The following is a 23,216-nucleotide window of genomic DNA, read 5'->3' on the forward strand; positions in this document are numbered from 1 at the left end:
ATACTACACTATACTCATGCAACAGTTTTTTACCGAAGCAATGGCTTTTTGTAACTCTCAGTTCTTTCTAGGCCCTCTCTTTGTGAATTTTCAGTAGGCTAAGAATTTAGTTGTATATGATAGAGAGGCTGGGTAGTTTGTACCTTCTTATGTCTCTCTGGAGTCTAAAGTTTAAGCCAAATGAATAGACTTGGCAACAGATTCTTTTATTGATTAAAAAAAAATGCCAACACTGTGGCTAGATGCTGGGGACACAGACACTGATCAGACCTGAGCCGTAGCGTGGGATGATAGACAGCTATGTTAACAATTAGAATGCAATGTGGCAGTATGGTAGGAAAAATATGCCTTCAGCTCAGTGCAGACACAGGAGAGAGGTACTTGTCACCCCTGCGATTTATGTAACGGTGGTCCTATAGTCAAGAAGTTGTGACACATGAGAGAAAGTCACTAAGTAGACTTTTTATTTGTAGCCAACCTGAATTTCCACCTCCGTGGATGAGAAGAGAGAAAGCATGCCTGTGCATATTAGAAACATGTCCTGTGGGCTTGAATTTACGATTATGAGCTCAGCTTTTAAGACTGTATTTCCTTCTTTATCCTCACTGTTTCTACCTGTCCCTGATGCAGGAGTATGGCAGTTTAATGACTATTCAAGAGCTATTTTAAAGTGCATTTAAAGGCAAAGCATTCAAAAGCAACATTCTTACCCCCAAAGGGAACATGATACTCTGACTCTCAGATTTCTTAGACCCGGACTTCCTATTCTCATGATTGTGAAAATAACTTAAATATGTAGCAGTCTAAATCTAAACATTTGATTGGTTGTGGCACAGTTTTTGATCAGCCTTTTGTCCTAATGTCAGGAGAGCCCCTTGTACATTATTGAAGGACATGCTAAAACTACCTTCAGTCTTTAGTTCCATATGATGTCCATCCCTAAACCTGTCTTTAAATGTGTTCTTTCAAACTACCTTCTAACGAAGGGAGCTTTCATACTCTACCTCCACTGACCCTGGTCGAGTGGGCTGGTCCCCCGATGCCATCAGGTAATTCCATTGGCAAGTAAGGAGAGCATCTCTCTCCCTTCCTCCCACTTCACGCCACAACAGCCAGGCCCACAGTAAAACGTGCATTTGATCCTCTCTTGATTCTACTTCTTCATCTTCCTTATTGTAACTGTCACTTGCTACTTTATTTGGTAGTTGTTCACATAGTATATTTCCTTTCTCCTTTAAGTCTGTAAGGTCCTTGAGGTGAGACCTGTGTACCTGACATACAATAAGTACTGAAAAAAATGTCTGATGTATTGCATAAATGTGGAAACAGTTCATCTTTGTCTTCTTCACAATATCATGTACATATAGATGTCAAAAAGACATGAAATATTTGAATAAAAAGGTTAAAGAATGAAAGGATTAATTTCTAAAGACCAGCTTTTGGGCCAGGCTGCACAAGTCACCTTTAATAGTTTTATTGTCAGGAAGTGCATTTATTCATATAAGACCCAAGTATGGAACTCTAAAACACCTTTTAAGTATTCTCCTATGCTCTGGGGATGTAAAGATGATGATGAAACTGTCCTAGCTCTCAAGAAGTTCAAGTGTTGCGGGTGCAGATTCGTTCATGCTCTGCTTAGATGTTCAGAGTAATTGTGCGTGCATGTGTGCTATTCGCTTCAGTCATGTCTGACTCTTTGTGACCCTATGGGCTGTAGCCCGCCAGGCTCTTCTGTCCATGGGATTCTCCAGGAAAGAATACTAGAGTGGGTTGCCATGCGTTTTTCCTCCAGGGGATCTTCCCGACCCAGGGAACAAACTCATGTCTCTTATATCTCCTGTGTTTGGCAGGTGAGTTCTCTAATCTTCATAGTGAACCTTCTCTAAGTATCCTTGAGGTAGCTAAATAGCAGTGGATGGAGGGAAAACTCTGGTTAGATGTAAAACTTGCCAATTTCTTCCAGTTTAAAAACTTGGTTTGGATATTTTAGTTGATTTTGGGCAAACACTGAGGCTTTTGGAATTCCTCTCTCCCTAATGCATTTCTGAGAAGACACGTGGGTCTCTAGGGTGACCTTTGGCCTCTCGTTGGTCCTTTGTGGTCCACCCTTGGGCAGTCGGCCGCTGGTTGTTGAGTGTGCACTTGCTGGGTTGGATGTGGATCTGTGGCTCAGTTCTGTGCCTGGCCTTCTGCTGGCCTCTGTTGCTCTCTCCCCCATTCTTGAGCCTCCCCTGATTCTCTTTGATGCTGTGCACCTCTAGGTGTCTGGCTGTGAATGTGTCTGGTCTCCAGCCATGGTGGTTCCTGCCACATAGAACCCCCTGTCCCACCCCAGGTCAGCCAGCCTGCACCTCTTTGCAGAGCACTCTGACTTCTGGCAAAACAGGGGTTGAGAAGGGTGCTGGGGAGCCAGAGTTTTCTATCAATGACATTCCACCTCTGCTTATTCTCTATGTGGCCTCTTCAAGTTGGTGTGGTGCTGCCCTAAAGGAAACTGATGCTTTGCTTTCAGTTTCCTTTCAAACTGTCTAGCATTTTTTTTCCCAGCTGGGCCTTCTGTTTGGAGAGCGGCCCTCTGAGCACAGATGATTCAGTATCCATTTCTCCTCTGTCAATTTCTTTTCCTCTGGCCATGTCCACAGGTGGGAAGGGCAAGTGCTCCCTCCCTCATTCACTCTAGCATAGACTTCTTCATCTCACACTCTCCTTTTGGGACACCTGCCCACCCTAACCTTCCACATTCTGGAGAAAACTCTAGTGAAGTTGGTAGTATGGATTCTTGATAGGTTGGAGGGATATTATAGAATTTTGAACCCCTTCTCCTTCCACACACCTGACTCTCTAGACCTTTCCTTGCTAAAGGCATCAGGAGAATTTGTTTTGTGTTTAGAAGCTCATCAGTGACCTCCTGCATGCTGTGTGCTCAGTCATGTCAGAGTCTTTGCAACCCCACGGTCTGTAGCCTGCCAGGCTCCTCTGTCCATGGGATTTTCCAGGTAAGAATACTGGAGTGGCAATTAAAATAAATAAACTAATTTACAAAAAAAAGAATACTGGAGTGGATAGCCATTCCCTACTCCAAGGGATCGTCCCAACCCAGGGATCAAACCCATGTCTCTTGCATCTCCTGCTCTGGCAGGTGGGTTCTTTGCCACTGAGCTGCCATTTACATCAGTGACCTCTCTGTTCTATAATCACCTGCTGTTGAATTCCTCATGGCTCAGTTTTATAGTTAGAAGGTGGATGGGGCATGATTTAAGAGGGAAAAGTAAATTTCCAAAAAATTTTATCCTATTTTACTGGAAGTTCAGTTCAGTTCAGTTGCTCAGTTGGCTCAGTCATGTCTGACTCTTTGCGACCCCATGAACCGCAGCATGCCAGGCCTCCCTGTCCATCACCAACTCCCGGAGTCCACCCAAACCCATGTCCATTGAGTCGGTGATGCCATCCAACCATCTCATCCTCTGTCATCCCCTTCTCCTCCTGCCCTCAATCTTTCCCAGCATCAGGGTCTTTTCCAATGAGTCAGCTTTTCGCATCAGGTGGCCAAAGTATTGGAGTTTCAGCTTCAACATCAGTCCTTCCAATGAACACCCAGGACCGATCTCCTTTAGGATGGACTGGTTGGATTTTCTTGCAGTCCAAGGGACTCTCAAGAGTCTTCTCCAACACCACAGTTCAAAAGCATTTACTGTAAGAAAGATCTGTAAACAAATTACAGGAAAGGCAGCAAAATGGATCTATGCAGAAAATACTGTGGGATTACAGAGGTGGAATGACTGAACCCACCGGTTTTCAGAAAAGACTCTGGAGGACACATTCCAGTGGGCTTTACTGACAACAAGAATCTAACAGTAAAACTAGACAACTTGACTCCCTGATGATTGTCAGCTCCCCTGGCTAATCTAGAGGATTCTAAAATAGTGAAATGCCCTCACGTGTTTGTTCTCTCTCTCTCTGAACATGAGTTTCCCCTCTTATTTGGGGATCGAGGTTCCAGAGGGAGGGGATATATGTGTACTTACAAGTATTGATGCTGTCGTATGGTGGAAACCAACACAACATTGTAAAGCAATTTATCCTCCAATTAAAAATAAATGTAAACAAATTTTAAAAACCAGTCTCCTGCTGCAGTTGTGGGTATGCAAATATAACATCCTATAGTCCATGTTTCTCTACAAGCTCTAAGGCAAAAATAATGCAACAAATAATAACACCTGATGTTGTCTGATCCTACCATCATCTCCTAAGCAGACTCTAGCACATTTCTCAGTAAATTTCCTCTCTTTTCTACAAATAGACCTGTCTCTGCTCTTCTGACATTCTCAGACTTGTCTGAGATCCATGTGACAGCCAGTCCGCCAATCAGTGATGCACCTGCTTTAGCAACGCCTCCAAAATGTAGTAGATGCTCATTAAATGCCAGCTCCTTTTATTCCCATATTTTTCACTTCACATATTCTGTTCATTGATCCAGTTTAAGGGGAAAAAAGTTAAAAAGAGACACGTTGCCTAAACCGCTCCATCCTCTCTTACACTCTCACTCTTGTACAGCAAATTTAAGAGGAGCAATGAAAAAATTCACAGTTGCGTGCAAAGCGATCTAGGGGAAAGAACCTGCTTGAGACACAAGGAGAAGTTTATGGAAATCCACATTCCAATTAGCTTTGCCACTGACTGATGACTATGTTACCTCAGATGGGACCATTTGCCAGTCAGTAGAGGTGAAATCTCATAAAGATTAATGAGATTGCTGCTAGGTACAAACAAAATTCTCCTAACCCGCTCTGTTCAAGAGTGAAAATATCAAGGGAAATTGTACAAGAAAATATGGTAATATCCTATTTGGAATGTTTTCACAGTACCAGAGGCTAAACAAACCTTAAAGCCCTGGAATGCTGTTGCTTGACATGTAAAATCAAGAAAAATTTCTCCTATGGTACAATGGTACCCCTTTTCAGCAGTGAACATGTTCCTGAAGTAATAACCTCCAAATAACTTTCTATGAATAATTTATATTTTTAACATACTTGGAAATGTACAGAGTATTTCTTGTAAATCGAAAAATCATTTTGTGCTACGAATAATAACTCATATTTGTTTCCTTAGGTGTTCTTTCCATATACCGAGTTTGTGAAAAGTGAAACACCCCTATAGTCCAATATTGTCGTTGTTGGTCACTTAGTCGTGTGCCGGCTCTTTGCGATCCCATGGACTATAGCCTGCCAGGCTCTTCTGTCCATGCAATTTTTAAGGCAAGAATACTTGAATGTGTTGCCATTTCCTTCTCCAGATCTTCCCTATCCAGGGACTGAACCCACGTCTTCTGCATTGGCAAGAGAATCCTTTACCACTGAGCCACCAGGGAAGCCCAATAGTCCAGTATTACACCACACACAAATATTCATATTTTTCAGAGCTAGTGGCCAGATTGCCCGGCCTGGCATATTTGGTGGATGAGGATGAATAGGGCAGGTGAGAAGATACAGGAGGTCCAGCCAGTGAGAAGATACGAGAGGTCCAGCCTTGGCTGCCCTCAAAGCTGCTTTATGCTCAGTGGTTCATCTGTTAACCACTGACGGCCTGAGACCTTCTGAACGTGAATGGTGTCTACAGAATACAACTGGTAGAACTGTGGGCAAATGATTGTACGAAAGGGCAGTTTTAATCAATGGTAAGGAATTTATGTGTGTGTGTGTGTGTAAAGACAGAGAAGGACAGAAACCAAGATAGAGATAGAAAGAAAGTTTAGCATTGTACACACAAGTTTTCTAATGGCAAAATAAATAAAATTTTAAAACTCAAATTTTTCTTACTTCAGAAATTTATGACTTACAAGCCTTGATACAAGCTAATTTAAAATTTTCTAAAGTCAGAATGTTCCAATTAGTCATGCTTTAAGATCTTGCCAGTTAGGGTATGTTCATTGGCTGAATGTATTCATTTGGCCTTTTAAGTGATTTTTATAGATAAGAAATTTTTTCATAAGAATTTAGAATCATGGTTTTAAGTCATCCTTCCCAACTTTCTTGAAGCAAAATTCTATAAATAACATCACTGATAATTTCCTCATATGTGGATCCTGAAATTTTAAAGATCATTATTAGTAAGATGAAAGAGAAAGTCAGTGATTTCCTGGGTTGGGCACAGGACTTGAGGATTTTTTTTAAACCAATGATCTAGTTTTGGATCATTTTAAAGCACGATACTATAGCCTATAAAGGATTTAATTAGAGAACACAATATGAAAGATAATGGACTTGAAAGGAGCTAGTTTGTAACAAATAGCTTCCATAATTAGTCAACATAACATGAGAGTTAAGAGTAAGCAAACTCCAAATAGTTTCATTAGAAATATCTGTTTATATAAAAATTCTCTTTACTTTTCAAATAAAACTGTCCTCGATATAATGATATTTTACTATACACAATGTAAACAAAGTAGTCTATTAAATAGCAAAACTTTATACATTCAAATCAATATTCAAAGTGCTTATCTTTTATTATTATATACTTATTCTGATGTGACTGTCAGTGTTCAAAATATGTTATAATTTCTCTTTTAAAATCTTCAAAGCCAATCTTAAGTTATGCAGGTTTCTTTATAATTTATCCTCCTTTTGAGTCTAGAAAGTATTATCTAGCTTAATCTAGCATTTTGCTTCTTTCCAAAAAATAAATCTTGATCTCAAAGAATGAGCGGTTGCTTCCATTAAGGATATGCTAATGAGTGCTCTGAAGGCAATTTCAAAGAGTTCAAACAAGTTCTTGAGCAACAAGAACTTCATTAAAATACACCCATGACCTTCAAAGTGACTACCTTGAATGACAGCCATGTTCAGGTGAATGAATTCCAGTGTGTTAAAGATTAGGTATGTAAACAACTGCACACCATGCTCAATAAGCAGTGATTTTCTTTTCCTTAAAAAAAATCCTCATTATTTTCAAAACACACTTTTCATTATACATGAACATAGCTGGTATAGTGGCAGAATAAAGTCCCCACAAAGATGTTGATGTTCTAATCCCTGTAATACATAAACACATTACTTTACAATATGTTACACTGTTTTAACACAAAGGGGACTCTGCAGGTGTGATTAAATTAATGAAGTTAAGATGATGTGGTTATTACAAATTATCTGAGTGGCCCCGTCGTAATCACAGAAGTTCTTTGAAGAAAGGAGCAGACGTCAGGGATGCCAGGAGTTGTGACAATGGAATCAAAATTCAAAGAGTGAGAGAGATTTGAAGATGCTACACTCCTAGCTTTGAAGATGGAGGAAGGAGACGCAAACCGAGGAAAGCAGGCGGCCACCAGAAGCCAGGACCGGAAAAAAGGCAGGGAAAGGGATTCTGCTCTAGTGTCTCCAGAGAGAACGCCGGCCAGGCATTGTCTTTGTTTTAGTATTTCTGATCTCCAGAGCTGTGTTGTCCAATCTCCAAGTCACGTCCGACTCTTTGTGGCCCCATGGACTGCAGCGCACCTGGCTCCCCCGTCCTCCACTGTCTTCCAAAGTTTGCTCAAATTCATGGCCGTTGAGTTGGTGATGCTGTCCAACCATTTCATCCTCTGTCGCCCCCCTTCTTCCCCTGCCCTCAATCTTTCCCAACATCAGGGTCTTTTCCAATGAGTCAGCTCTTTGACCAGGTGGTCAAGGATTGGAGCTTTAGCTTCATCATTAGTCCTTCCAGTGAAGATTCAGGGTTAATTTCCTTGAGGATTGACTAGTTTGATCTGGCAGTCCAAGGGACTCACCACAGCACCACAGTTCAAAGGCATCAATTCTTTGGTGCTCAGCCTTCCTTATGGTCCGACTCTCATATCCGTACATGACTGCTAGAGAAACTGGTAGTCATATAGCTTTGACTATATGGACCTTTGTCAGAAAAGTGACATCTCTGCTTTTTAATATGCTGTCTAGGTTTGTCATAGGTTTCCTTCCAAGGAGCAAGCGTCTTTTAATTTCATGGCTGCACTCACTGTCCTCAGTGATTTTGGAACCCAAGAAAATAAAATCTGTCACTGTTTCCACTTTTTCTGCTTCTATTTGAAATGAAGTAATGGGATCAGATGCCATGATCTTAGTTTTTTGAATGTTGAGTTTCAGGTCATCTTTTTCCTCCTTCACTTTCAAGAGACTCTTTAGTTCCTTTACACTTTCTATCATTAGAGGGATATCATCACCAGAACTGTAAGATAATGAATTTGTATTGTTTTAAGCCACTACATGTATGGCCATTTGTTACAGCAGCAATAGGAAACAAATACAGTTGGAGATAATATTTAATTCCTCCCTCACCCCCACTCCCAAGCATATTTGAAGGCGTTGAACTTTGCAGGGCTTTCTCCAAAAAGAGCCTGAGCATGGAAGCTGAAGCAGGCTTTTCTTGCCCATCTGTGTTGCTGTTTTCATCCTTTGAGAAAAGAGTGCTTCCAATGCCACCTAGATGGGCTCCTTAGAGGAGGACTTCCGTGCTGTCTGCCACAAGTAGATGTGCCTGAGCATATCCCCCTGCTTGCTTTTAGAGAACTTCTCATTTTGACTCAATCACTGTGCAAAATGTACCTGTAATAATGGTTAAAGAGAGAGCACGACCTTGCCCTTAAAGGAAAAGCATGCATAGCCTGCCTCCTTTGGCAGTGCATTTGGAGGGATGTGTTTGTTCGTAAATCATGAGTCAGTAAAATCCTGTGAGCCACTTTCAGACTGAAGGGTGCAGTTTTAAAGCTGTCAGACTCTTTAAGACTCAGACAATGAGAATTCATAAAAACACCAACATATGAGAAAATAACGATTTATTTTTGTCCCTGTTCTTCCTGTCTTCCCACTTGTTTCTCTCTTCGAGGCTGGGGTCATTTCCAATTCAAGAGCCTTTGAACCACAAGACAGAGCGTGCCTGTGCATTTTCTGGGGCCATCAAGTTAGGGGGCTCCGTGACCAGATTAGGAGTTGAGACACCATCTGGGCCAGAGAATGATGAGGCAACTAGCAACTGCACAGGACGCTCAGCTGCAGCTCCTCTTGACTGAAATCAGGTCAAATCGCAGCTTTAGACAGCACCCTTTACTTCAGCGGCAACAAATCTCCCCTAAGTGGCTCAGATAAATCAAAATTATTCACTCACAATTTATTCATTCATTCAACATTTACTATCTGCAAATGGAATAAGCACCTCTGGACTTTGCTTAGGGGTCAGTGAGTTCTTCCCTGACCACTGGTTAAAAATCTCAATATCCTGCCCCATTCAACACTCCCTCTCCTGTTTTCTTTTTCTCCATAGTTCTTATTATCGACATACAATATATATTCCTTGTTTGCCTCTTCTTACACAAGATTACAAACCCCCATGGTTGGGGGGGTTTCTTTATTACCTAGATTTTTTTGTTTCCCAGTATAGCAGCTGGCATCTGGAAGATGCTCCATAAATATTTTGGAAGGAATTAACAAACTACTTAAGGGACCCTACTGTATACTAAGCACGATCCCAGCTGCAGGAGGTAACTGAGTGCAAGGGAGGAAAAGTCGTCTCCTTATGGAAGGCGTTTGTGTTTTAGCATGATAAGTACAATTTGATAATACAGAGATCAGTGGGAGACCCTGATGTGCTGTGCTAAGTCTCTTTAGTCGTGTCTGACTCTTTGCGACCCCGTGGACTGGAGCCCACCAGGCTCCTCTGTCCATGGGATTCTCCAGGCGATAATACTGGAGTGGGAGTTTCTTTCTCTGGGAGACCCTGAAGGGGGTGTCTGATCTCTACTTAGGAAACCAGAGAGAGCTTCCTGGAGGAAGTATTGTATGAGCTCTGAAAGAAGACTGAGTGAGCCAAGGAGAAATAGACATGAGAAGACCATAGTATGTTAAGGAACTAAAAATGTCTTAGTTTGAAGGCATTTTGAAGAAAGACATAGTCAAAGAAGAGAATGAAGGGGTAACTGGTGACAAATCACAAAGGGACTTATAAGCCACATCAGAGAGTTTGGGCTTAACCTTGAATGTTGCTAGTGTAGGAATGGCATGACAAGATGTCCAGTTTAGAAAGAGTCACATGTCCTAACGAGGAAGGGGCAGACAGGACAGGACAAGGGATTCTAAAGATATCTAGGTGGCTAAATAGACAGGATTTGGTAACTTATTTAATGTGTGGGTGAAAAAGAAGGATCAATCTGTTTTAGTCACTCAAATATTTTGCAAATATTTATTGAGCCTATATTATAAGTGTGGGGCTTCCCAGGTGGCACTAGTAGTAAAGAACCCAACTGCCAGTGCAAGAAATGTAAGAGACCCGGGTTCGATCCCTGGGTTGGGAAGATCCCCTGAAGGAAGGCATGGCAACCCACTCCAGTATTCTTGCCTGGAGAATCCCATCGACGGCAGAGGCTGGTGGGGTACAGTCCATAAAGTCGCAAAGAGTCAGACATGACTGAACCAACTTAGCACAGCACAGCACATATTAGATATACTTTTCCATGATGCTAGACATATAGCATGAAGAAGACAGGACTCTTAGCCTCATGATGCTTCCCTGCCAAGTCACGCTTAGTTTTTATTCTGTCTCTCCCACTAGAATGCAGGGGAGTGAGATATGTAAAGATATGCGGGGAACAGCACAAAGGTGAGAGTCCTAAGCACGCATGTTTAAGAAATGGAAGGAGTGAACGGGGTTAATAATAGTAAGAGATGACACTGAGAAGGAGGGAGGGGCCAGATGCTAGGACTGTGTAAGTCAAGGCAAGGAGTTTGACTTTCTTCCGAGGAAAATCATTAGTATGTTCAGAGCAGGGGATTGACTCGAACTAATTTGTATTTTGAGATTGCTGTGGTCATGGCTGCTCAGGGAGGATTGATTACTAGGAGGAAGAGTCAATCTGCGTAGACAGTCAGGAGGCCACAACTGAAAGCTGATGGTGGGGGCAGGGGGAATCCCCTGGTCCAGGGGTTGACACTGAGCTTCCACTGTGGGGTGTATGGCTTCAATCTCTGGTCTGGGAACTAAGATCCTGCATGTCAAGCAGGTGGCCAAAAAAAAGAAAGGAAGTTGGTGGGGAATGGGGGCTTGACGCCAACTGCCAACTGTGGAGGCGATTAGGGGTAGTCGGGTGCATTGATAAGACAAAGCCATCAGGATTTTCTAAATGTTTAAATGGAGGAATGGGGAAAGTCTGAGAGAGCAGGAAAAGATAAGAATGATGCTTTAATTGATGGCCTGAGCTGCTGGGTTGTGTCACGGGATGAGATGAACAAGACTGGAGACTAGCTGATGTGGAGCAGAAAGTCAAGGGTTCTGTCTGGCTGTGCAGATCTGAGCTTCCTGTGAGCATCCAAGCAGAGTTCAGTAGAGGCAACTGGGTTTATGTCTCTGGTTCAGGAGAGAGGTGGGATTGGAATGATCTGAAGTCATTTCCTATAGAAGGTGCTGAAAGTCATGGTCTGATTAGATCACCAGTGGAGTGAGTATAAATGGAAGAAAGTAGGCTGCGAAGGGAACAACGTGCTAAGAGGAGAATCTGGAAGCAAGCCAAGACTGTTATCTTAAGAGGGAAGGAGTGACTCCCTAAGCACCAGACATGCTAAGTTCCTAGTGATTCCATTCACCCAGGGAAGACTCAGGTGAGGGAGGAGCAGTCTGGGCACCTGGGTGAGCCATGCTGAGCAGTAGGCGTTCCTGGTACCTCCACACCTGATCATCAGGAGGTTGCATGGCTCTGGAGTGTAGAGCTGGATCCAGATTGGAGATGCAGATCTGGGAGCCACCAGTATAGACACGACTTTTCAAGCCAGAACAAATAGGTGAAATCTTGCAGGGTAAATGTGGACAGTTGAGACGAGACACTATGACAAAGTCCTGAGAGGATAGCATTTGAGAAGGTAAGAGTAGATCTAGGGGCCCACAGACCAGGAACACAGGAACCATGAGAGAAGAAATGGGAGGCAGAGGCAGGCGTGGCAGGTAAGAGCCAGCAGGAGGAGAGAACATCAGATGCTGCACTGGGTAAGGGAAGGACTGCGATGTCTCTGCCTGGTTCAGAAACAGGGGCTGTGTTTTTGAGCAATTTTGATGGTGTTTGGGGAACAGAACCCAGACTGCCCTGAGTTGAGAGGTTGAATGGATTTCAAAGAGATGGAGACCATGGCTGAATGCAACTCTTCTAAAGTAGTTTGGCAGGAAAGGAAGTCAGAGTTGGGTGAGAACCAGAGAGTACCTAGGAAATGGAAATGGGAGAGCTAAGGACTGAACCTCAAACATACCAACTACGAGGGACAGAAAGAATAAAATGAGTCCACAAGAAGTCAGACGGAGGTGCCAGAGAGGGAGGAGGAAAAAGAAACAGGAAAGAAGAGGACTCAAGGGCACAGTAGTTAATAACGCCAAATGCTGCGGAAAGGGTTAGTCCAGAGTGAATGTGCGGTGAAGCTCTGGTCATCACGGCAAAAGCTGTGGTCGGAATCGATGCAGCTTGAGGAATGGATGGGGCCCAGATACAAGAAACAGACTGTAGATTAATTTTTCAGGAAGCCTGGCTGTGAAGAGGGAAAGATAAAAAGCTGCAGAGCAATTGGGCATTGAGGGTGAGACTGGGGCGTGTCTTTATGGTGAAGGAAAACAGGCAGCAGTGAGGGCAGGATGGAGACCCAAGAGGAACACAGGGAGGGAAGGTCCTAAGGAACAGAGGGCAGAATCTCCTTCAGTGCCAGACAAGTCCTTAAGGGAAGACACTGGCCGTGAACTGGAGGAAAGACCTGTGTGTCTATCGATATTTGTCTACTTGAATCTCCATATAGAGTGTTTGGGTCATGCCCAGCACCTGTAGCAATGCTGAGCATTCAGTAAGCAGTAAATAAATACTTGCCAACTGTAGCCCACCAGGCTTCTCTGGTGGAATTCTCCAGGCAAGAATACTGGAGTGGGTAGCCATTCCCATCTCCAGGGGGATCTTCCCAACCCAGGGATGAAACCCGAGTCTCCTGCATTGCAGGCAGCGTCTTTACTGTCTGAGCCACCAAGGAAGCCCAGTGACAAGTATAAGGTAACGTTCACCTTTGTTTTAAATAAAACCTGGAATAGTTGAGTTAGACCTAGAGATAGATCCCCAAAGGTGCAAGATTCTGTCCTCTAGCTTTTGAAATTGTTTCTCCCTGCTGTTTTAATGCTGGGCAGAATCACGAGTAATGCAAAATTAATGGGAAATTAATATTTTATCAGAAAACGTTCATTTCCTTCAATATGTGCTTTGAAATGTGTACTTTCTTTAATGTTATTGTTCATGTTCTTATGTTCATGAATTCCATAAATAAGAAATATAAGTTCATAGTGCTTGAATGACTTAAGGCAAGCACTTCTCCAAAAGCACTCAAGCTAGCTATACAGTATCAGAAACCCATCACTAAAAAGAAACAGTTCTGATTCTCGTACACTTTTCTTATACCATTCACCTTCTTTCGTATGAAAAATGCAGACAACTAGTGATTATTTTTTCAGTACTCTAGGAGTCTGCATCTCTCCTAGAGGGCTCTCAACATAAGAGAGAACATACAAACCTGCTTGATCGAGTTGAGGCTGAGCCAGCCTAGACTGTTGTTATAAGAACTGGATCTTATGTACTTTCTACTTCACCTAGAGGGCTTCCCTGGTGGCTCAGATGGTAAAAAAAATCTGCCTGCAATGCAGGAGACCTGGGTTTGATCCCTGGGTTGAGACGATCCCCTGGAGGAGGGCATGGCAACCCACTCCAGTATTCTTGCCTGAATAATCTCCATGGACAGAGTTCATGGGGTCACCAAGAGTCGGACACAACTGAGCGACTAAGCACAGCACGGCACCTAGACCTTGCCTGCTTAAGCTCAGTCTGTGTGAGAAGGGCAGACCTGGGACCACACTCTGGCTCTGACTCTGTTATGGGGCTTCAAGTAAGTTACCTGTTATCTTTAGCACTGTTCCCTCATCTGTAAAATGGGGGAAAAGAGCTGGCCTTGCACCTATGGTATATGATAGGCATTCAGGAAATGTTAATTCCTTGCTTTCTGCTTTTAGAATCCAGTTTGACAGTCAGAGCTTGTTTTTAAATGTGATTAAAGCTCTAGTGATGCTCACTTGTGTGAGTTTTTCCTGTGGGAAAGCTCCACTCTCACCCAAGAAAGATTTCCATGCAGCAGAGCTAGAGAGCACGTATCTTCCTAATTACCTGTATCTTTAGCTTGTCCCAGATTTTTAGGTGACCACCAGAAGATACAGGCTTCCCTGGTGGCTCAGACAGTAAAGAATCTGCCTGCAATGCAGGAGACCTGGGTTTGATCCCTAGGTTGGGAAGACCCCCTGGAGATGGCTACCCAGTCCAGTATTCTTGCCTAGAGAATTCCATGGACAGAGGAGCCTGACAGGCTACAGTCCATGGAGTCTCAAAGAATTGGACTATGACTGAACAACTAAAGAGATGCTCCAGTGGTCACCTAGATTTTTAGTGCATGGTAGTATCTTTCTTTTGTCTTTAAGAGTTGAAGCTGTAAAAGTAAAATAAGATATTTTTAACAAGTAGGAAGTTCTGATGAATTACACAAAGAAACATAAAATTCACACATTGAAATCCTTTTCAATAGAAACAAGAAAGATAGTTTAGTGAAAATCTCTTTCTAAATTCTGAAAATAGGACATTTGCTGGGAAATGACTGTCATATAGTCATCATAATGACACGTTTTATTAGTTCAGATCTCCTGGGCAACTTGATGGAAACATGGCTTCATCCATTATGGACATTTTAAGGCAGTAAAACCTAAACATTAAGTCCTGAGGTTTGGGGTTAGTGAGGGTCGAGATGTTATGAATACAATAGTCCTGGAAAGAAAAAAATCTGGTGTGGATGGAGGAGGTCAGGGTATCTACCAGAGAAGTCTGTTCCAGATGAAAAATACTGCTCCCTGGAACTGTATTTGAGTTTTCAAATGCTTCTGGCCTGGCTGCATGTCGAGGCCCCTGAATCAAATGGTTCTTGACTGCTTGTGAGTGTGCATTTCCCAAATTATATCCCGCTCTCTTCAGCTGGACTGTCAGCTAAAAGAGGACTTTTGTTGTGTCTATTACTGAAGTTTGCCTTTTTTAAGATCCTTCCCTGTTAAGGATTCAGTTTTACTCACCGGAGATGAATTTATAATATACATCACTTTTAGAAACATGGGAGGATTGCCAATTAGGAGCAGAGGCAGGGAGAGAGGAAATGTTCTCTTTCCTGGAATCACCTACCAGTTGCCTCAGGTTTAGCCTCTGACAGCTGGGTCACGTGCATAGCCGGAGGGGAGCATTAATGAGGAGCTGAAGGCGGGTGGAGGAGTCTCTTGGGTGGAGAGAATTAGAAAGAGGCATGAGGTCACCTCCTCATTATGCTCTCCTGGGATGGGAGCAGTTGGGTATTGGGGCATTTTTGTATGACTTTTTGTTTTTTAAAACCATTTGCTTCCTTAGAGAAAGACTGATCTGACTCTTGTAGATTGTTTACACCCTCATAACAGGTGTTGTTTTATGTATTTTGAAAGTACTATATGCACACGAGAGGGAATTTGGAAACCACAGAGAATTTGGGGGAGGGATGTATGAAGTCTCAGTGATCCTATTCAAAGATAGCCATTATTAACATTTTATTTGTATAGATTCTGATTTTCTTCTTCCAGAGATTTTTACCCCTAATACTATGATGTGTAGATTTTCAATCAAGAACTTTTATGTGAAGATAGATGTCACCCAAACCAAGTGGTGGTAGGAAAGGAATGTCGAGGGACTTTTCTCTTCTCCCCATCATACCACCCAGGAGGTCAGGAAAGACATTCATTCCCTTCCGATGCTGGGACACTGGAAGAAATCTCTTCCTCTCTGCCCATTCCTTCTTGCTCCAGCCCAGACAGGAAATAGCTAATTCAGTATCCAGCGGGGAACTTTACCACTTGGTGGTGGTGGTATGCCTTCTCTCTCTCTGCTTTCTCTGCTAAGTCGCTTCAGTCGTGCCTTAAACAAAAAGGAGGAAACAAGCTGTCTTCAAATTCTTTCATTTTTGCCTGCTTTATGGATTGGTAACAACTGTTCTTTGCTGGAAGGACCCCTGAGACAGAGTCCAAGACTTGAGGACCCTTTACTCCAGTATATCTGCCTAAGATAGTTTGCATGCAAGCTCAGTCGTGTCCGACTTTTTGCAACCCCTGTGGACTGTAACCCACCAGACTCCTCTGTACATGGGATTCTTCAGGCGAGAATACTAGAGTGGATTGCCATGCCCTCCTCCAGGGGATCTTCCTGTCGCAAGGACTGAACCCAAGTCTCCTGTGTCTACTGCATTGGAGGTGGATGCATTGGAGACCCCACTGAGCCACCTGGGAAGCCCAAAAGAAATTTTAGGCTAAATTAAAATTGGAGTGGGAGATAGGAGGCAACACTGCTTCTGTAATCCAAGTCTGAAGTTAATACAGTGGGGGGTCTCATCTCTACTTGGTTCCTTGCATCTCTTAGGTGAACTATGTGAAATTGTCAATATTGAAATTGTCATTTTTTTTACCTACAAAAATGACCGTTCCACATGGATCAAGCTATTATTTTCTGCCAGATAGAATCCAAAGGTGAGGAGACATGACCACAAGCATCCAACATTAAAGGAGAAAACAGTACATGGAGCAATTTAGACCCAAAATACAGCCTCTAAATATAGACATTTTATCAGAGTGAAAACATAATGCTATTGTCAGCTTTTCCGAAGGTATTTAAGGGTCATATTTTGATGATAAGTTACAAGCCATGCTGAGTTTTTACATCTATAAGTACAAACTGGGAATACCTATTTTTACTTTGCAAAGCAAATGAAATTCTTTCATCTTAGTTTGTATTTGTCTGCTAATTGTGGACAAGTAAGTAGCCACTTAAGTTGTAAGTAGTAAGTGGACAAGTAAGTACTTACTAATGAAAGGTTGTTGAATCACGCGAAGACACCGGGATTCTTGACCCCGGGAGGAGAAGAATTCAATCCGGGGCCAGAGACGAGGCTTGATAGCTCAGAGCTTTTGTGTAAGAAAGTTTTATTAAAGTATAAAGGAGATAGAGAAAGCTTCTGACATAGGCATCAGAAGGGGGCAGAAAGAGTACCTGCTTTCTAGTGTTAGCAATGAAGTTATATACTCTCCAATGAATCCAAAGAATGTCTGGAGATTGTAAAGACCTCACCAGACCTACTCCCACAATTTACATTTTAAGATAACAGAATTAGCCAGAAGGTTTAATCCAGAGGCTGTCCTCAGGCAGGATACATCCGTGTTATATAATCCTAAGGAATGTAGAGAAGGAAAAAAAAGATTTGTCCTTTCTTCCTTCTTGAGAATTCCAGACCCCTCTCTCTTTGGGGACCTCTAGACTCCTTATCAACCTGCCTAGGAAATGACTCTCTCACTAAGTAGTAAATAGTTACTAAGTAGTAAGTGGACAAGTAAGTAAAACAAATAAGGAGTCAATCCTAAAGGAAATCAGTCCTGAATATTCATCGAAAGGACTGAAGCTGAAGCTCCAATACTTTGGCCACCTGATGTGAAGAACTGACTCAGTGGAAAAGACCCTGATGCTGGGAAAGATTGAAGGCAGGAGGAGAAGGGGATGTCAGAGGATGAGATATTTGGATGGCATCACCAACTTGATGGATATGAGTTGGAGCAAACTCCGGGTGTTGGTGATGGACAAGGAAGCCTGGCGTGCTTCAGTCCATGGGGTCGCAAAGAGTCGGACACGACTGAGCAGCTGAACTGAACTGAAGTGAAGTCACTCAGTCATGTCTGACTCTTTTTGACCCCATGGACTGTGGCCTACCAGGTTCCTCCATCCATGGGATTTCCAGGCAATACTGTAGTGGGTTGCCATTTCCTTCTCCAGGAGATCTTCCTGACCCAGGGATTGAACCCGGGTCTCCCACATTGTAGGCAGATGCTTTACTGTCTGAGCCACCAGGGAAGCTCAAGTAGCCACTAATTTCCTGGGGAAAAAAAGGCAATATGCATCCATAGTTTTTTAAAATGTATACTTTGTGTGTGTGTGTGTGTGTGTTAGTCACTCAGTCATGTCAGACTCTTTGTGATCCCATAGACTGTAGCCCACCAGCCTTCTCTGTCCATGGAATTCTCCAGGCAAGAATACTGGAGTGGGTAGCCATTCCCTTCTCCAGGGGATCTTTCCAACCCAGGGTTCAAACACAAACCACCTATATTTTAGGCAGATTCTGTATCATCTGAGCCACAAGGAAAATTCAAACTTTAACTCTGTAGTTTCCAGCCAGGAATCTATCAAGGAAATATTTAAGACTATCAAGCTCAAATAATAATCCTGGTATTATCGCAATGACTTCAGAGAATTTGTCTCAGCCACTAAGCATGGTGTGCCTCAGTACCTCATCAATGGAATCAGATAACTTGCGGTTGTAGACCTCACTGGCAGGTATCACTTAAGGATTACTGACATAGAAGAGCAAAACTAGCTTGTATCTTTAGAGGGGAATGATACTATATAAATCTAAGAGGTAATGAACTTCTCTTTCTAAAGTTCTTCACATTCTTTGAGATTTTTCAGAGTTGTAAGATGGTTATGAAATAGTCTTCATTTGTTTATTTTTTGGTATTGATATTTTATAATTTCCATTTGGATATAGAAATGTATGCAAAGAAAGGTAAATCTACTAGTTTTTCACTTCTTTTTCTGCTTTAGCAGTCCCAGTTGTGAGCATATGTTACAATGCTGCTCTCTATTATTACTCTAACAACCACTTTGCTAAGGAGTTAAGCTACCAGAAATCTATTGGAAAATTATTTTGTCGGTATGTTTTATGTGATAAAGCCACAGGGGAAAAGTTGGAGACAAAAATCGGTAAAAAAAATAATAGCCTGTTTACTAACAGCAACTCCCAAATGTATCTTTTTCTCTCTCTCTAGTTACAGATAACAGTGGTGTGATCGCCCACCTGTAGCAATTTATGCCACTGACCTTCATTAAAATATGGTTTAAAAAATCAGGACAGGATTGTCTCTGGTATCAGCCGTTTGAGTGACCTGGAGCACGTCACTTTACTTGTTGAAACTTCTGAATCTTGTTTTTAAATAAAGGATTCTGTGATTCTAAACTGGGGAGATACTGCCTCCGAGGGGCGCTTGTAAATGTGTGCTGTGTGCTAAGTCACTTCAGTCATGTCCAACTCTTGGTGACCCTATGGATTGTAGCCCTCCAGGCTCCTCTGTCCATGGGATTCTCCAGGAAGAACACTGGAGTGGGATGCCATGTGTCAACTCTGCCACCCAGAGATCAAACTTGCTTCTCTTACGTCTCCTGCATCGGCAGGTGGGTTCTTTACCACTAGTGCCACCTGTATAGGAACATTTTTTTTTAGGAGCACTTATTTTTAGTGGTCTCCACTTTTCCATGATCATCAAGATGGCAGAGCAGAAGGACCTGTGATCATCTCCTGCAAGAATACCAAAATTGCAACTAGCTGCTCGTTTCTGCCATAATGATGCCACCCCTATGAAAGAAAGTGAAGAGGAATTAAAGAGCCCCTTGATGAAGGTGAACGAGGAGAGTGAAAAAGCTGGCTTAAAACTCATTCAGAAAACTAAGAATCATTCAGAAAACTGAATCATTCAACATTCAGAAAACTAAGATCATGGCATCTGGTCCCATCACTTCATGGCACATAGATGGGAAAACAATGGAAACAATGACATATTTTATTTTCTTGGGCTCCAAAATAACTGTGGACAGTGACTGAAGCCATGAAATTGAAAGACCCTTGCTCCTTGGAAGAAAAGCAATGACAAACCTAAACAGCATATCACAAAGCAGAGACACTACTTTGCCTACAAAGTTTCATATAGTAAAAGCTGTGGTTTTTCCAGTAGTCATGTATGGATCTGAGAGCTGGACAATAAAAAAGGGTAAGTGCCAAAGAATTGATGTTTTCGAACTGTGGTGTTGGAGAAGACTGTTGAGAGTCCCTTGACTCTGGTTTGAACTGCAGGAAATCAAACCAGTCCATCCTAAAGGAAATCAACCCTGAATAGTCATTAGAAGGACTGATGCTGAAGCTGAAGCTCCAATACTTTGGCCACCTGATGTGAAGAGCTGACTCATTGGAAAAGACCCTGATGCTGGGAAGGATTGAAGGCAGAAGGAGAAGGGGACGACAGAGGATAAGATGGTTGGGTGGCATCACTGACTCAATGAGCATGAGTTTGAGCAAACTCTGAGAGATGGTGAAGGACAGGGAAGAATGGACTCCAGTCCATGGGGTCACAAAGAGTTGGATAAGACTGAGAGAATGAACAACAACATTTTTAGTGATCAGAGCCCAGGGATGCTAAATGCCCTGCAGAGAGCATGGGGCTGTCCTGCAAAACGAGGAACTGTCCTACTCCCAATGCCGGAAGCAGCCTGGGTTACCTCTAATGTTCCTTCTGACAGTCAGTGATACCAAATGGCTATCCATCCTTTGGTTCATTAGTCACCCATTATTGATCCCTACTGTATGCTAGGCACCAAGGTTCCCAGCTGAAATGTGCCAGAAACCCTGGCTTGTACTGTAGTATTCTTTCATCTTCTCTTCTTTCTAAAAGTCCTCCCTACCCATAGGACCAGCTGACACTCATAGTACAGATTTTTTAGCTCAGCTTATTAAGGGAACAGATGCCAGGACTAATTGAGTGCTTTGGGATTTCTGGTGACACTGAGAACCAGAAAAGCTCACTTGAGCCCTCCTCAAAGACTGGATGGTGGCCTGGTTTGCTGTCCATCGTTCAAGCCTGGAAGCCTTCTGCTTCACTGACTGAGGGCTTCCAGCCAGATAATGAAATCCCGGTTGTGGAACATGCAGCTAGATATTTTAACTGTTGAGTCAATCATTTCTAATTTTTAAAGCAAAACACCAACTCTTTTATGCCCAGTGAAGGGTTTTCACTGGCAAACTCAAATTTCCTAACAAATGGTATTTGAGGCCAGTTGTAAAACTTGCCTTAAGAGCGTTTTATCACATCAAGTAGTTATCATTAACTTGACAATTAACTGTGCAATGAGGGACTGTATGCTGGACTGCCAATCCTCCAGCTTTCATCCCTGTACTCATCCCCTCCCAGAGTTCTATGACCTCTGGACTCAGCCCCTAGTCCATCATGGTGCAGCTCAGTATTAACATTTCCCAGTAATCTCAGGGACAACTTACTCTTCTGACTGCTTTCTCCATTCTGCAGAGGAGATGACTGCAACACAGAGAAGCATGAGGGTCTGTCCAGGTCACAAAAAGCTTTATAGACAGTGAAGATCCCAAGAATTGTTCACAGTGCCAAAAAGCTATTCTGATGGTCAGGGGTGCTTAGGAAATATACAAACATTTTTCAGCCTTTAATGAATCTTGGAGACCGGATTTTGATGTTACCGATTATTAAAAATCCTTGTATGTATTTGTTCAGTAACTATTATTGGATGCATCTCATGAGCCCAGCAGAACTCTGGGTGCTAGAAATGTAGTCCTGCTCTCAGGGACCTCCAGACTAATGGGGAAGTCAGACATTATGGCAATAATTCCATATTAATTATGAATTATTATAATTGACACTGTATAGGAGAGGTATAGAATGCAAGGTAATCATTGACTAGAACCTGACCTAGCCTAGGAACCCTAGAGGTTGTTTGAGGAGGCAGTATATAGGTGTGGGCCTGAAGAAGGAGGCAGGTCTTCAAGAATTGGTTGAGCATTCCAGAAGGAAGGAGATGCATGAATGAAGACCCTGAGGCAGGAAGGAAGGGCTTGCTCCAGGTGGGAGAGGATGCTGGTCCAGTCTACGTGGCAGAAGTGGTAAGAGTAGATTTGAGAGGTTGTTTAGAAGATGAGCTGGCAGAATTTGGCGATCCACAGGATGTAGACAGTAAGAGGGAAGGACTGTTGGTTTGTGATCCATAGGATGTAGACAGTAAAAGGGAAGGGGTATTAGTGACCACTGCCCTGGATCTGGCTACTGGGTGGTAGGGTGACCTGTTTAGGATTCTAGCAGAGGAGCTGTACTGGGCCCTGAGACCGGATCACCAGTTCCTCATTTTTTCATGTTTAGTACATGGAGTCTGGAGTCCTGGGGGCCATCCATGAGTCTAACGGAGACCCTGCCTCTCATGGAGTATCCAGAGGTCATTGCATCTTACCAGAAGGTGGTCGAGACAACCAGTTCTGTGGAGTCCAGAGCATCGTGTTTGAAAGTAGGGCATAGACTGGAATTGGGGCCCTCAGAATTTGTAAAATGGTTTCACATGGGTTATTTTCAAACTTCACAATGATCTTTAGAGATAGTCTTCATTTATACTAATAGGAAATTGAGGCTTCCTGAATTTGTGGTTTGCCCAAGGTCATACTGCTCGAAGTAAGGATCTAGTACTCAAATTCAGGTCTTTTGGCTCCCGACACAGGGGTCTTCTCATTCCATCAGGTTCTCTTTCTACATGATCAGGGACAAACTCTCCACCATCTCTTAGGGCTTCCTTGTCAGATGGAATCTCACTATTTGTGCAAAATATATAAGAAATGAAATCAAAGATTTCTTAATACTCTGCTTTCTTTTCTCTCTCTCCTTTTTTACTTTTTTTTTACAGTAGTTTTTAAGTATTTGTAAATTTTGAGACTAATATTTGTATTTATATTTAGGGTTTTTTTTCCTGTAAATAGTGACAGATTAAAACAGATTAAAGTAATTGTTATTGATAGTGGGGAGAAAGCTCTGGGAGAAATGAAGTTCAACTTCTGTCTAGATCCTAATAGTTCATAGACTAGTATAAGACCACTGCCCCTTCACCTCCCATTCCCACATCTGCTTCCAGAGTTCTGGGACCATCTAAAATGGCTCCGTCTATTCTCTGCACATCTGAGTGTCTCCATGGAGTCAGCCTGGGTGCTAAGGAAGATGAAAGCTGAGCTGCCCTGACACCATGGGGGCAGGAGAATCTTCACCTCCAGCCTGACTTATTGATTCGCCTTCTCTGCTTTTCTTCAAGGCTTGGGTTTAAGTAAAGTTCATGTCATTTGTTTCAGAGTCTGTTTTAATTTTATCAGTTCTGGGTCTTTCCAAAAACTCAGATTCAGGGAAAATGTCCTCTCTGCCTAGAGAAGTCATTTTCCCCACAGTTTCCGTCGAATGGAAAGCTTCCCTCTGAACTCCCCACTGTTGTTTCCCTC

The 23,216-nt window shown here is 42.7% G+C and overlaps 1 protein-coding gene and 1 long non-coding RNA gene across 2 annotated transcripts in view; one reads left to right on the forward strand and one right to left on the reverse strand.

The window, feature by feature from the left end:
- Positions 1 to 23,216, forward strand: part of SLC35F1 (solute carrier family 35 member F1) — a 419,337-nt gene that overhangs the window by 338,343 nt on the left and 57,778 nt on the right. The window lies entirely within an intron of this gene.
- On the reverse strand, positions 15,606 to 16,988 carry LOC123327756. Its single transcript, XR_006542456.1, has 2 exons — positions 16,935 to 16,988; positions 15,606 to 15,994 (listed from the first exon to the last, which is right to left on the reverse strand). It is a non-coding gene; the product is annotated as an uncharacterized LOC123327756 (long non-coding RNA).

This window comes from Bubalus bubalis, chromosome 10 (genome assembly GCF_019923935.1).
Source record: "Bubalus bubalis isolate 160015118507 breed Murrah chromosome 10, NDDB_SH_1, whole genome shotgun sequence".
NCBI lineage: Eukaryota > Metazoa > Chordata > Mammalia > Artiodactyla > Bovidae > Bubalus > Bubalus bubalis.